At 37.8% G+C, this 16044-nt stretch overlaps 1 pseudogene; it reads right to left on the bottom strand.

Annotated features, from left to right (window-relative positions):
* Nucleotides 1–15486, bottom strand: part of LOC122147510 — a 30680-nt pseudogene extending 15194 nt beyond the window's left edge.
* Between the last annotated feature and the right edge of the window lie 558 nt (nt 15487–16044).

Raw genomic sequence — 16044 nt, 5'->3', positions numbered from 1 at the left:
GATTGTTTCAAAGCAGCTTTACAGACATAACAGGAAAATGTTGTAATAATATAGTTAAATATAAGACGGTAATAGGTAATACCTATTGCTTGACAAAAAAAAAAAAAAAAAAATAATATATATATATAATATATATATATATATATATATATATATATATATTCTCTATATTTCTCATTTTTGCCTATGTAGGAGATCCCTGTTTATTATTATTATAATTCTAATGATGACATGAGTAATGATACATGGTGATATTATTAATACACATGCTTATTTTTTCTCTGTCTCTCTTTCTGCCCTACAGATGGCTGAAAAAGGTGAACACTGTAGCAGCAAAGTGTGGGACTACTTCTGCAAAGATTCCTCTAATGCAGTGTTCTTTTGATCATTAAAAAATATATACTTTTGATGTGCAATTGTTTAGTCATTGAGACTGTAATCTAAGGCTTTTTTTAACATAATCCCTTCTGGAAAATGGTTTATACAGCCCACATACATAGAACAGGCAGATATTTTTGTGTAAGTGTAGTTTATAGGAAATGGGTCTAATATCCAGTTTATTTTCAAAATCAAAATATCGGCTTATAAATCGGCTCTTTTCAAGTTAATATCGGCATCGGCCCCCAAAAATCCATATCGGTCGGGCTCTAGTGTGAACCTGGAGTAACGTAGGTATATGCCCAGTCTGTTCTGTTCTCGCACTACATTTAGCCGCGCTGCATTCTGACTGGTTCAGATAGCATACTGCAGGAGGTCGGGACCACGGAAAATTGTGCTATAAAGCGATTTAGAAATCGCACATGCTCAAATCGTGATTTTATGATGATTTCGATTAATCGCACAGCCCTAGTAACCACCCAGCAACATCCTAGTAACCACGCAGAATACAACAGAAACTGCATTAACAATACACTGTAACCGCCTGCAAAACCCTTGCATTGTGCTGGCAAATGAGCAAGCTTACTTTAACATGCAATTATGGATTACATTTAATTTACAAATGAATTGCTGGATGATATGCAGGTATTATTTCTAGTGTTTAATTTGGTAGGTTGCAGTATCAGATTTTTTTTGTACCTTGATAAGGACATAAAAAAAACAACAACAACAGTTTATAGTCCATGACAACTAAATAAATAATAAATAATAAATAATAAATAAATAATAAATAAATCAATTACATTCTCAATTTGAATTCTCAATATGGATGTTAATTATAAAGTTTTATCAACATCAAATTTAAAGTAACGGTAAATGATGCAGAACATAATCGTTTAAAGGTTTTGGGTCGGTAAGATTTGTTTTAAAGGTGGGGGATGGGGGCCCTGATGCACTTGCATGAATTCTGAGTTATTTACACTGTTAAACAGTTGGATTCTCATGCTAAATATGGCCAAAGTTTAAAAAAAAAAAATGAATTGGACGTATGACAGTATTTCTGTGCCAAATACACTCACTTCCAGGTTTAAATACATTTTGGAAAGATTTTTTTTCTCCCCCAAGTATGGCCCTGTATGATGTCATAAAGGACAGAACTCCTTTTATGGGCACTTCTCCCAGAAGAGAGTGCGCAGAGCAACCAGAGCAAAAGCAAAATCAGCCATTTGGGTCACGGAAGTTGTCGGCAACACTGCACAGGACTTGCTCAAGAAGAATGTCTTCAAAAAAAGTGTGATTTTGGTTATGAGGGAACGATAACCTTGTTCAGCTTCCCAAAGAACCCAGCATTACGTGAACACTGGATGCAGTTTATTTTCCCGGTTTTCCATTCAATTGTTTCTCCAGACTAACATTTAAGAGCAGTGCCACCAGCGCCACCAAGTTCTCCAGATTGTGGTGCCAGGAGCAGATCTGGTAGCGCTGGGGGTGGTGTGTGGGAGTATTCAAAATAAAGATCATTTAATCCTAAAATAACTGTGCAGTTACTAATAATATTTCATGTTCATTTCTTGTTTATTTTCCTTTTATTTGTTTATACAGATTTGACAGTAAAGCACTAAGCTTCAGTTAAGATGCAAACAAAATTTACTTTTATTAACAACAGTAACAGGTGCAAAATCTACTTTTTATATACAGAAAATTTACATATTCCACTCTTATTAAATGTACCATTATTCTTCTAGCATACGGAACTGACCAACTTCAGTGATGTGTGATTTAGTAGAAAATTGAAGAAAAGTTTGTGACTTTTCTTACTTCATACACACACACACAAAAAGTGTAAAATTCTGACAAAATCTGATTTCTTGATGATTTGATATTTTATAATAGTGATTTTATAAAGTGTTTGCTTACCACAAAGTATATTTTGTTCATCTCATTAAAAATAGCATTTAAACTGGATCCTTTCAGAGCTTAAAAGTGCAGAAAATAGTTGTGTGAAATGCTTGAAAGTCACTGGAAAGTGCTTGAATTTCTCTCCCAAAAGGTTGTTTTCTGACTAAATTCTGTAAAATTCACTCATCATAAACAACAAAGCACAGATGCACGTACAATGCAAGTAAGAGATTCATTTCACAGTGTATACAGCTTCAGTGATTTATAACGATAGTTTTACAAAAAAAAAATTTTTGATAGAACTTAAACTCGCCAAAGATCAGAGTTATTGATAATGTGGCTTTCTATATAATTTATTCGCTGTTTGAATAACCGTGGAAAAGTTATATAGCCTAATTATCAATTTCGAAGGTTTTTATTAAATTGTAATCACATTAAATACAAAGTCAGTCCCTTTAAACACATTTTATTAGCCTACATGACACCCTTTTTGTCTGGTTTGGTTGTTGCCTAAAAAGATGGGTTTATGATGTTTAATGCATTTGGCTGCTTTTAGCCTTACCCTGGAGTTGGTTCACCCTCCGCCTATGAGTAACAGTGTCACGAAATCAACTTTGGTTCCCGAGTAAAACTGTTCAGAGTTCGGACAAGTTTCTTTGCATCGCGGTCCGAGCTGATAAACAGCTGTGCAGCTAATATGTAGCGTGGTTTAGTTTCACATTCGTTTTGTTTGCCATTTGATGTTTCTCAAATGCAACAGAAATGGCAGCGCTTATGAGTTGGACACCGCGGTGGTCGCACCAAAATTACTCAGGCGGCAACTAAAACAGCATCAAATTTCAGTTTTCTGTTGGCAATCGGCACAAAAGTGCAAAAAAATATAAACAACATGAACATGCTTGTGACTATTTAGCTCTGGCCACAGCACACCTCCAGGAGCTCGGCTGTTTACAGAGAGTTTATCCATCTGATAAAACTGAAGACTCTTCAGAAATATGAAGGATTCCATATTACTCTACAAACAATATTACTCAAGACAGAGCCTGCACCACGGGGGCATCTGTTAAATGGGTCGCAATGAATGCGTTATGCCAGTCAGGGAATCAGTCACAATGAGCTTGTGTATTATTGTAAAGCAGACACAATTGAGTATTTCTGGTGGTTGTGGTGGTATCACTTAGACAAAACATTAATTCCTGGAAGTCAGATTTTTGAATTTGTTGCCTATGTAATTTTGTTTTATTCAATACCTTTTAGTAACTTTTCCTAATAGTAGATACTTAGATACTTCCTAATAGTTGTACAAGTAGCGGGCAGGTTTGTTTACGGTCTGACAAATACGTGAATGGGCCACATAAGTTTTTTTGGTTATCTCAGCTGCCCCCTCATCAGTGCAGCGCTGGTGCCGGGTCTGACTCAAGATTAACATGAGACTGGCAGAAACTGTTATGTCCCCTTTAAGGTTTACAAAGAAGCTTCTTATGCTCACCAAGACTGCATTTATTCAAAAAATAAATAAATAAAAAAATAAAAAAAATAAAACAAGTAACATTGTGAAACCTTACAATTAAAATAATTCTATTTTGATAAATTTTAAAATTAATTTAAATAATAGAAATCTAATCATTTCATAAAAAAAAAAAAAAAAAAAAAAAAAAAAATGTAATTTTTACCTACACCGTTTTTTTTTTTTTTTTTTTTTTTTTTTCAGCGTCTGCATTTCTGCCCTGAGCCCTGGTTAACCCCAGGTCAGTAGCTGTGAAAGGCCAGATGCAATCCAAGTGCTGAACAAGAACAGTGAGTTATGTTGAGTCATACTGCGAGGAAGGGAAAAACAACTAGATGCACTACATTTCGGCACAATACTTCATGTTCAAGATACACTCTTACAGCACTAGCAAACTACAACACAACACCCCCTACACTATAAAAAAATACACAAAAACAACAAGATATGTGTTTAAAAACCTATATTTCCCAAAAAAAAAAAAAAAAATACACCCCACACACTTACAAAAACACAAATAATTTTCTTTCTTCATTGGCAATCCATGCAATTTACACTTTTCTTATTAAATAGAATGTGTCTCATGTTCCACTGAAGGAAAAGTCATGATTAGTCATATGTTTGTGACATATGTTTTTATTTTTTTGGGTGGGGTGAACTATTCCTTTAATAATTAGTGGCCCAAGTACACTCTGTAAGACCAGGCTATAAGCGTGGGACAGCATACGCACGCTTCCTGTTTAAGGATGCGAGACTGGTGTGAAAGTGCACAGAGACATTCAGCCATCCAGGGTCCACTGGGAACAACAGTGAGTCATAGGTGTGGGCGAGCGGGGGGAGGGGTGAATGTGAGCAGACCTGAGTCATGCTAAATGCTGTGCATCACACCAGAATGACCATCCCAAAACTACAGCAGCACTGTCCGACAGCCAAACTCTGACATGCTTTCTTTCAAACTACAGCCTTTGTCAAACAACCTCCAAACTAGTTTGACTGCTCCAAATGCAAAACATAACCTACTTGGCCAGATAGAATAAAACACTAGCACGTATTCTACAACACTAACCTAACAGTCCCGCTAGAGCATAAAACATATCAACCCACCAACGCTGACCTTACTGTGTAGTTAACATGAACAAAGTGTTTTCAACATGAAGATTTTATTATAACTTTTTTTCTTTACAGTTCACTTAAATAGTCTCGCACTGACACAAGTAGAGGTCGACCGATTGATCGGTTTTGCCGATTAATCTGCACCGATAGTCAATTGCTGGAACTATCGGCAAGAATCCATGTCAATCACTGACTCCTCGTGCTGTTTGTTTTGACACTATAAACTGTGTTATAAAAAAACAAAAACACTTCAAAAAAATATATAAAACAGACAATAGAAGGGTGCCAATAGAACCAAATGTAGTCATGATTGTTACCATCTACATGCATTAGTTTATACCCAGCTGGTCATAATGTATTTGTTAGTTGCAGATTTAAAGCTGTGATGTGAGAAAGCAAACTGGTATGTTCATCCATCCTTTAAATATAATACTTAAATATCATGCTTAAATATCTAAGCATGACTGTTTGGATTTATATGAAATGGTAACACTTTACAATAGGATTACATTTGTAACATTAAGGTTAGAGTCAGAGTGTGTTCATTTTTTTTATAAAATGTAAAAATATATTTTTTAATTTTCAAGTTGCATTTGCTAACATTGGTTAATGAACTAACATTAATGATCAATGTATAATTAATATGAATATTTTTTATTCCGTATGAAAAGTAAGGTTCAGTACTTTGTGTGTGTGTGTAATAAAGTTCAGTACTATTTTAGTTTTCATATTCAGTATCCTTTTTCAAAATTATCGGTTGATTAATCGGTTATCGGCCATTGTGGTCCAACCTAGCTATCAGTAAAATCCACTATCAGTCGACCACTAGAAGTGCATTTTATTAAGAGAACAAACATTCCATAACATTTCATGCATTTTCTCAACTAATATATTTAAAAAAAAAAAAAAAATCAGCAAGTCAAAACAATTGATATTATAGCTTTTTTAATACTTTTTTTTTTTTTTTTTAAAGATGTTCTTGGTAGATGTTCACTATAATCCAAGATAAAACAGCCTGACCTCGAGTCTCTATATGTCTTCTGTTAAGGGATGTGAATGGTTAATCATCTTTAATTAACAATCAATTAAGTTTTTAATCAATATCAGCTTAAAAGCACTCAATCATTCGAGCACATTAAAAACACTGCATGTAAATTCATTCAGTGTAAAACTCAGGCTAAACGCCGTAAGTGCAGGAGCGCTTCCTTGTAGGTGGATTATTAAGATTATTTGCATGACAAATATCATGACTATGTTAAAGTGAGAATGAAATAAAAATTAACATTTTTATCTAAATGTTTGCTGTAGAAGTTATTGTGAACCAGGTCCATTTATCCATGCATGTTTGTTTATGATCTCATAATTTTCATCATCAAACACATCTTCCATTTACACATCAGACTTCTCTCTGGTGATGTATGCCAGACTTCTGCACTCATTTAGTTCTCTTAAGGCCTGTTCACACCGGGACGAATTTCGCGCGCGATATTCGCCGACGTTTAACGCCTCGTGACTAAACAAAGGGCGCCAATGTCAGTGTGCACACCGACGCGAAAAACGCCACGCGTAAAAGCGTCATTTTTTAAAAAACACCTCGGGTTCGTTTTTTTTGGTTTGACGCACCGCGTCAAAAACTATACGACCAATGAGAATGGCGCTTTTGCACACGTGTCTGGAGCTTCTGAAGTTACAGTAAAACACAACTTGGGGGCGCTCAAACACAAAACTGTCTTGCTGAGCACACATACGTAACGGCGAAGAAGATATACGCCAAGTAGCGTCTACACTGCCGGGAAGAAATAAAGACGAAGAAGATGCAAGGCAAGATTAATGTAGAGTTGCTGGTCTCGTTGGTGTCGGAACACAAAGAACTATATGACAAACGCGACAGCGATTACAAAAATCTTGATAAAAGAGAACTAGTATTTCTAGTATTTCTGTTTTACATTAAGCGCCATCTAATGTCAGGGAATGAATTTGCATGTTCACTCGGCTCATCGTCAGCGAAAATCGCTTGGGTGTGAACACAAAAAACGCGTTGAAAAACGCTGGCGAATAACGCGCGCCGATATTCGTCCCGGTGTGTACGGCCCTTTAAACACACCCCTCCAAACTCATGTTCATTTGCCTCCACTTTTGAGTGCAACGTCCACTACTCAACATCCAATCAACAACTAGAGATCGACCGATATGGGTTTTTCTATAGCCGATGCCGATGTTTAGAGGTCAGGCGATGGCCGATATGTGCTGCCAATTTTTAGGGCCGATATCTTGAAGTTTTCCCCTTCATTTGCATGCTAAAATGTCACACTTATAATAAGTGGATGCACAACATTTCTAAACTTATAATTTATTGAGCACTGACTTGAACCATCTCTCGAATCTTAATTTTGTGCACTGCACGGTATTACAAATAAAAAAAAAAATATCTAAAGTTAACCAAACAAATCAATAAACTGACCAAGTATTAAATAAAGTCAATCATTTAAAGTCAATCATTTACATAAAAGTTTTAGAGCATTTATCAAGCAGAATTTTTCAAGTTTGTTGGAACATAAATGTTAACTTAAATATACATTTAAATAAAAAGAAATAAAATTTTATAAATAAAAATCAATTAAACTGAAAAATATAAAAAATAATATATATAAAAAATAAATAATAGTAGTGCTGCAAACACACTAGCAACCAGCAACATTGTGTTTGGTATAAATGACACAGAACATCTAAAGTGCATTCTAACTTCAAACTTACATCGCAGTCTGTTCATTATTAAGATTAAGTACAGTCAACCAAATATATAAAAGGTTACACTGGTCAGTTTAAATAGACCGTAGTATACCGGTCCACTCTGCTGTTATGCCAAGGACGTTTTTGCTCATGTGAAGAGGATGATATTTTCAGTCTAGTTTACATTAAAAAAATTAAAAAATATTATAGTTTAACATTCAGATACATCGCGAATATGGAAACATTTGGATATGTGCAGAACGAGACGTGAGCAATAACCTCCAAATACATCTAGCCAAACCCGCGCGCGCTCGTCCTCGTCTGCACGGACGCATGCACTGTCACGATCTAATACACTGTAAATGCAGGATTTTTTTAAAACAAATAGGCCTACCGGAATGCAAAAATTCAAAATCGAACATTTTGCAGAGCAGGATCAAATAAAGCACTGGTCATTAATACTCGCATAAAATGTTTAATGTGAAAAAAGCGGTTCACTGACTGCGCAGCACAGCCACATGCGCCACAGTTACGTTTGGGATAATTTTATCTTTAATACTATAGTGTCATTTGAAAACATTGCAATTGCGTTTTCAAATACAACAACGAGCACCACAAAACTATTTAAAGAGGCGCATTCAGCGGTCTCCTTGACGGAAAACAGTCAACAAAGTAAAATGATCTCAAATGTACAGCGCGCTCCCTTCATTTTATCAAAAGATCATAATTACATATTCATTTTACAGTCCTGCTACTAGCATTTTATTCAGACTAAACCCCCCTTTAATTCGGGTGAGAAAGCCTTTTTTTCCGAGTGGCTTTTGCACATAATAATAATACCGCTGCAGACGCATTTTGCAGCATTAAGCTTATTCATTGATTGTTAATTTAAACGACGATCGATCATGGAAATTATCAAATATTGACATCCCTAAATGCAAATGAGTTGGATGGAAACCTGGCTATTGTCTCCATCAAACCATGAACAACAAACCCGAAACAAATGTCATTCACCCCACCGTTCTGTGCTGCTCCAGGACAGCTGTCTCTCCCCCCCCGAGCACGGGTGGCTGTCTGTGAGCGGGGCGGAGGTAACGCTGTAACGTGCAGTGTTTGTGAGAGCTGCCATCTACTCCACCTCGTTTACAGAGTGAAATTCTCTGACTACCTTTATCTCCCAGGACTGTTGTATGAATCTTCCAAAAGTTTTGGCTTGGGGTCCTTCACATGCGGCAGCAGCACTTTCCACCGCACCAATAACACGGGGCTGCCCGCAGACGTGCCTGAATTTAAATCGGGCACTACTAAACACAGATATCGGCCGATGCCGATATATTAAAAAATGACAAATATCGGCCCGATATATCGGCCGACCTCTATCAACAACTGATGCATAGAACCAAGTCCCACCCTACAGTTTTCGTTTGCAATAATTCGTTACACTCAGATATACAACAGTGCAGAAAATAAGCTGCTACATCCTTGCAACTTTTAATAAAGATGACATTCATGTTGTCACGTACTTTAGAGTGATGCTATTCTGCTGTTGTATTTCTAATAAGCACTTCTCTGTCTGTTTGAATAATTGCTGTGAGTGAGGTGCCACAGGAGAGCGGTGTCTCTTTTAAGAGATACTCCACCCAAAAATTAAAATTCTCTCACCATTTACTCAACCTCACAATGTTCCAACCAAAATTTTTTTTAAAACAAAAATAAATATATTTTCAATGACAACTGAGATTTTGGTCCCTCTATTAAAAGTCCATTCATAAAAACCTTTGACACTTATGCTCATAAAGACATTAAAACGTAATCCACATGAATGGAGTGGTTTAATTACAATCTCCTAAAGAGAAAGCCCACTTTATATGATGAACAGATTTAATTTAGGCTCTTATTCACATATACAGAGCACATCAAATATGGTAAACAGGGCCTCAAACGTGCTTGCACGGCATGGGAACAAACCTCATTGCAAACCTCATTGGTTCTCGCATGTCAAACAAGCACATCTTAGCTTCCTTTACTAAATTTGATTAGCTCCATGTAGTTTGAAACAAACATGAGGATGAGTGAACAACATTTAATTTGTGGCCGAACTACCCTTTAACACTGTTTTACTGTCCTAAGAGACATAAAAAAAATAATAATAATAAATAAAAAAAAAAACATCAATAAGAATCATGTGTGTGGTCTGATTCCCACATCACATTTCTCCCCTCAAGAAAATATACAGAAGAGAGGAAAACAAGTTTGGTCCATTCTTTAGATTCACATTCACAGAACAGTTGCTGCATCCTACACTCTCCTCATGTGGGCCGGGAACAGTCAGAGATTTTAGTGAGATGGCCCACAGCCCTCAAAATGACCTAAATCTAAGCTAATATGAGCCTGTAGCAAAGTCATTCCCTCATTACTCAGCATCCCATATAAAGAAAACTAGACCGTAGCAAAGCTGAATGAGACTTGATCAATCTAGATGAGTGTTGAAGTGTGGGAGGACTGGTCAGTTACTGAAGAATTTCTGGCAGTTATTAAATATCTGCCGTTTAGATAAAACAATGTCACGGGTTAGAAAATTACCATAAAAAAAAAAAAAAAAAAAAAAAAAAAAAAAAAGTGTTCATTTTATTGGTCTAGTCTTAGCTTATGATTAACCTGAATAGGGTTGGGCAGATACACGATCCCATCGTCCATCGCCGATGGCTGACAGACATCAGGATATTGAGCCAGCATCGTGACCCCCCCATACCCCCCTCAATCCGCTGCATCCCAATACCGTGTTCGAAAGAGGAAAATTACGTTTATACGGAACCCCTAAAGGAATATATACGATGACAGGAGGAAAATATCAATATTTTCCCTCGCAGTTATATTATTGGGTAATTATACTACACATAGATTTTGGGTCATCAGGGAGCCACTGTTATACCTGGCACTGAAAAAACATTGCTTTTGAAATGCACGATCACTTTTTAGTTTTTCACTTTCTGAGATTCTCGATCGCACGTACTCTGTTAGCGGCAGTACTTACCACACATTTTACAAGATTAGATGTTAGTCAGTGGTGCTCAGGATCTGCAAATCATTCGCCATCATCCTCAGTCATCTCTCCTTACTCTGTTTATGTGGTAAATGAAATTTTATGTAATGTAAGCCCCTAACTCCCCCAACCCCCGCAGTTTCACTGTAGATATTGTCCGATGACAATTTTGTAGTCATCGCCAAACCCTAAACCTAAATGTTTTGTCTTTGTGACTCTAGTCACCTTATTTCAACAATTCTTGGCAACCACCCTGTAATCTACACTAATCAACACCAGATAAATTTCCTTCATAATTAGAAAGCCTTTCTTGTAACCAGATAATGAATACAAACCTTTCTATTCATGTTAACTCAATTTAAAACGTTATTGTGTTCAGTAATGCAATCACCTATCACTCAATGCTACCACAAGGGGTGCTATGACATCAACATCAAATGGAAAGTGCAATTGTCTTTTCTTTCATACTGTGACTTCACTGTGACCTAGTAACACGACCAAATGAATGAATGAATGAGTGAAGTAGGATGGCATTTAATTAAAAATTGGTTGTGTGCTAATTGCTGGATTGAAACTTGTCATTTGGCAACTTATTGCCCATCATCAAAGAAGAGATGTCTATCAAGTGGGAGGGGCACGTCGAAGATTGAGGGCACACGTTAAAAAAAAAAATAGAAAATTACAATTACAATGATGTGCATGGCTAAATAATATGCAACATTTAATTTTTTTTTTAAATTGACAATTTTTTGTTTAGTTTCACAGTTTAGCAAAATCTTTTACATTTTACATTATTTAAAAATCTTAATGTACATACTGTATACAACACTATACTTTGTGTTCTATTGCCTTTATTAACACCTCAGAAAACTTAACAAAAACTAGTTAACTCTTCCCCGCCAAATTATTATTATTATTTTTTAAAAGTTACAGGCATATTTTTTTTAATCATTTTCACAAAAGTTTAATGGCACTCAGAATATTTTGTTGTAGGAATATCTGAACATGCAATGCGACAAAAAGAACAGATCCTCTGCTTTTAAACAATTTTATTCTAGCTTCATGCATTTTTTTTTTTTTAAATCAACACTTGAATGTGGTTAAGTTTAATGCAAAAAGCTGAGGAAAATCGAATTTTTGTCAATGCCTGGATCAGATTCAGAATGATGATGAAAACATAGATGGAATAGATCGCTTCTATCAACATCCCAAAAGCTTGCATGGCCCTATACCTCTTCCTGGGATTGTCATTCGGTTTAATGCTTGATGATCGTGTTTTTACATATGCATCAGCTTGCATATGTGATTGCTGTTTTCTGCGGCTTCTTCACCGTGTTTTTATCGAGACGTTCAGTACTCTAGTCAGAAGATTGCGTAATAGCAATAAATTATTTTATTCACACTATCACGTCAATGTAAGTGATTTTTATTTATTTTTTTTATTTTTGCAGTTCACTAATAAAAAAGATTCTATATCATTAGCTATGCTCAACATTGGACAGCCGATTTACAGCAGAAAATCAATAATTAATTTAACTGAAAGGGGAGACTGACACAGACTTTTTCTTGTTGTTTAATTCTGTAAAGCTGTGTGATTTAACTGTGAGAATTTATTGTATAAAGAGCTATATAAAGAAACGTGACGTGACTGGAGTGCCTAATGTAGATCTGGTGCAAACTTATCCACATGCTATGATCAGATGCTTTCTTAACTACTGTTTTCACACCGCTCTCATTTTTTTGTTATTTTATTTTGTTATTGAGAGGATAGCAATGCAGCACATATTTACCTATTCATTTTAAAACTCTGCTTCAGGTTCAGCTGCGGAGTCCGGTCTCTTCTTCTCTGGAACTTCATCTGGGAGAGTTGAATTACTGTCTTGCGCCACACTGAGCAAACAATGTATTGCAGACTCTTACATTACATATTGTGTCTACATTTTTTATCGCGATGATGATTGCCAATGATGTTGAATAATCGTTTTAGCCCTAATGCACAGTACCACCTAGACGTCACGTGGACGAGAGCACAGACATCAAAGAACATGAACAGCCAAAGAATTACTTGGGGCTTAGTACAGCAGCTGAGGGGAGTAACAGCAATTACTGACCAATCATTATAACCATCTCGAATTTTTCCCTCGTTTGGTCTTAGAAACACTATTGTTTCTTTCTTTTGCTTTTGGGGCAAATGGGAACACAAAAATTATCCTATCATTCATCAATCTTAAATTATGGTTATCATTTGGAATTGAAACATAAGTAGTAGCAACTTTACATGGCTGCTCACTATATCATTAAGCTAGATAAATGTGCCCTAGATTAGGCTGATTTCCAAGTGGAGGCGCCGGTGTGATCACTGGCATTTTTTTTTCCTGATAACAGTGGAAACAACTTAAAATACGCTGTCATTTTTGCTTATGCAAGTAAGAGTAAAACATAATTTGACTGAACTGTAAATGGTTCTACTTTTATTTGTATACACTCACTACATCAACAAAATATTTTGCTTATGTAAAATAAATAAAACAAACAGTGCACACTCCCTGCCGTCTCAGTCTCCATGAACTGGAGCGTGTCACAAAAAATAATCTAACTTAGAATATAGGCTATACTTGCCTCACAGACATGAGAAAACAAAACCGATCTGATTATGTAATCCGTATGAAAGTGCATTTCTCTCTAAAGGCACGTCACTGTCGTGGAAAGATATGGCGAGTCAGCATCCCTTTAATCTTTGCAGCCGCACGGACTAGAAAAGACTAGTTTATAATATAAATAATTTAAATAGTCCTGCTATTTTCCCCAACACACATTCATATTCCTTTACCGGTGCTTGCAAACAAGCTTTATGTTAGCGATATGAGAGGACTAGGCTATATATAGTAGGTCATTATGGTTTAGTTCCCCCTCCAGTATTTTACGTAAATTAAATTATATAAACACTGATTAGTGACATAGAAAAATCTTAAAGTAGGGGGCAGCCCTACCTCCCAGTACAGAAGTTCACAAACAATGAAATGGTCCAGTGTTCAATCTGATTTCAATGGGGGGGGAGGGGTGGGGGGGACCTTTAAACGACAACATTGACCACTGATCGTCAGCTTCTGATTAAAGCAACAGTTTGAAGAGATTCTCAAGTGCAGATCCAAAGTTGAAATGTTGCAGACTGTTTACATGTCAACAAAAACCATGTTCTCATATTCTAACTTGGAAGATTGACTTACTCAGTCACATAATTCAACTACAGTAAATCTCTAGACTAATAGTTACCCTCAAAAACTGTAAACGTCAGCTGAGATGTTTAAGAAATGCACCAACATGCGCAGCACCACTAAGACCCCAAAACTGAAGAGTCCTAATGTCATGGCCTTCCTGGTGCAATGGAGGAGGAAAGGACATCTGGTTTCAAAACAAAAACAAAAAAACAGTAGATCTCTGTCAGTTCTCAGGATAATAAACCCTGCTGGTCAAATGTTATAGATGCTTCGTGAAGGAGTACATTCATAAAGAAAGCTGCCCTTATCAGTTCCGTTTGATGGTTCTAGCAGTACCGTGTGAATTTGGCTGAAGACTATGTAATCTACACTCATGACTTGTCTTTTGCAGTGTTTTTTTGTGGCCTAATTCTCACAAACTACATGCTATTCATTTTCAGGGGGCCTGACTGTCTCTGTAAAACCAGCCATGGTTCCTCATTACACACTGCTCGTGTGCCATCTTTCCAACAATAGCAATATCTTTAAAGGAGAAAACAACATGCGGAAGGAAACAGTCCTGTTATTTAAGACCAAGCAGAGGGGCACAATACTTCCTCTTGTTTAAAGTGAGAATCTACAAAGCAGTTTGACTTTGATGCCACTTTATTTCTGAACGTCACTTGTATTACGAGAAAATATATAAGAGCCAGTGTCAGGCAGATGCAGCAGGAACCTTCTACAATCAGATGGTCGCATTATACATTTTTCAAACCTAAGAAAAGTAAATTTTCTTTGGCTCCATTTCCTCTGGTTTACAACTTAGTTTCCAAATGCCCTCACGCATGACTTAAGCAACTCGGGGGCCCATTTTAGAGGAAAACTAGAGCGTGCTAGGACGCTTTGAAAAAGTCAACTGTGCGCTGGGGTTTTCGGTGAAGAGCACGCTTGCAAAACCAAAACACGGCCATGAGATGATCCGTCACACTGATCTCGCCTCTGGAAACATCTCAGGCAACACGGCGCGCAGCACGGAGCTCATGTGATATGTGCTGACGCCGCGCTCCCTGATCACTTTTGGTCAGCCTGCTCCCCAGCGCTGCTGATGCTTGATGCAGCCATGCGACTTCAGTCCAGAACACCCGCCGAAGCCGCCCACACTTACCGAGGCCCGCGATCAGCCCCGTGCATTCAAGCCATTTTTTTAAGGTTCTTAGTCTAATGCACCTATCGTCATTTAGGAGTTCCATACAGTAAATTGCAGCACACTCCTACAGTCCCCCTTGGAGGAAGAGCCCAGTGGGTAAAAGTTTCAAATCATCACCCAGTAGGTTTGTGAAAGCCTACCATTCTTGCCGTCATCAGAGCTAGTTTCCCATTAGACTTACCAAGTGATCAGCGCTCGTTGTTTCTGCCTCTGCTCCCTCGGGAGTCCTGATCCCTCCGTCCCCCCAGCTCCGCGGCCAGTGCCCCCGCCGCCTGTCCCTCTCTGCCCCCGCTGGCGTTCGTCGCTCCGCCGCCGCTGGCGGCGTCTGTGCTGTTCGCGCGCTTGGACTTGGTCTGCAGGCAGCGCTGATGCAGCCCGCGAACGGTCTGCGTTTCTCCTTACAGCCGCCCATGGGCCACTGCCCACGCCGTGCTGTCCATAGCGGTGCCCACCAGCCACATGCCGTTGTGGAAGATGCCGCCGGAAGAGCTCGATCCGGCGACACGCGCGCGCAGCCGCTCCATCGGACCGCGCTTGTGCCGCGGCACCACGAAATCCGCCATCATCCAGAACAACAGCGTGTTTATAAACTCACTCGAGGTTCTCCGGCATACCAGCAACAACTCTAAGGACAGATCGTGCGCTTTCCGGAGTGTTTGCCGTGCGTCTGGCAGGCCCTTACAAAAATACACCTAACTGCCTTCCATTTTTATCAATACCATTCGCCTCTTTATACAACAAAAGAAATGGCACATAGTCTGATGTGCGCGCTTTATAGTCAGAAAAGAGTGTCGAACGCAAAACTCCAATCAAAGTTTCCTTTTAACCGCGAACTAACCGCTCAAAGAAATCACGGAACGATGTTTTCTTATGTAACTGTCCTATTCAAGCCGGGAAGCCTGACACAAACCAGAAAGAAGCACAAACTACAGTGTTTTAACCGAATGGAAACGTTGTACGACTTATATTC

This window comes from Cyprinus carpio, chromosome A14 (assembly GCF_018340385.1).
Source record: "Cyprinus carpio isolate SPL01 chromosome A14, ASM1834038v1, whole genome shotgun sequence".
Taxonomy (NCBI): Eukaryota; Metazoa; Chordata; class Actinopteri; order Cypriniformes; family Cyprinidae; genus Cyprinus; species Cyprinus carpio.
Note: the sequence above shows the minus strand (reverse complement) of the source record. Positions and strands in the feature narration are given on the sequence as shown.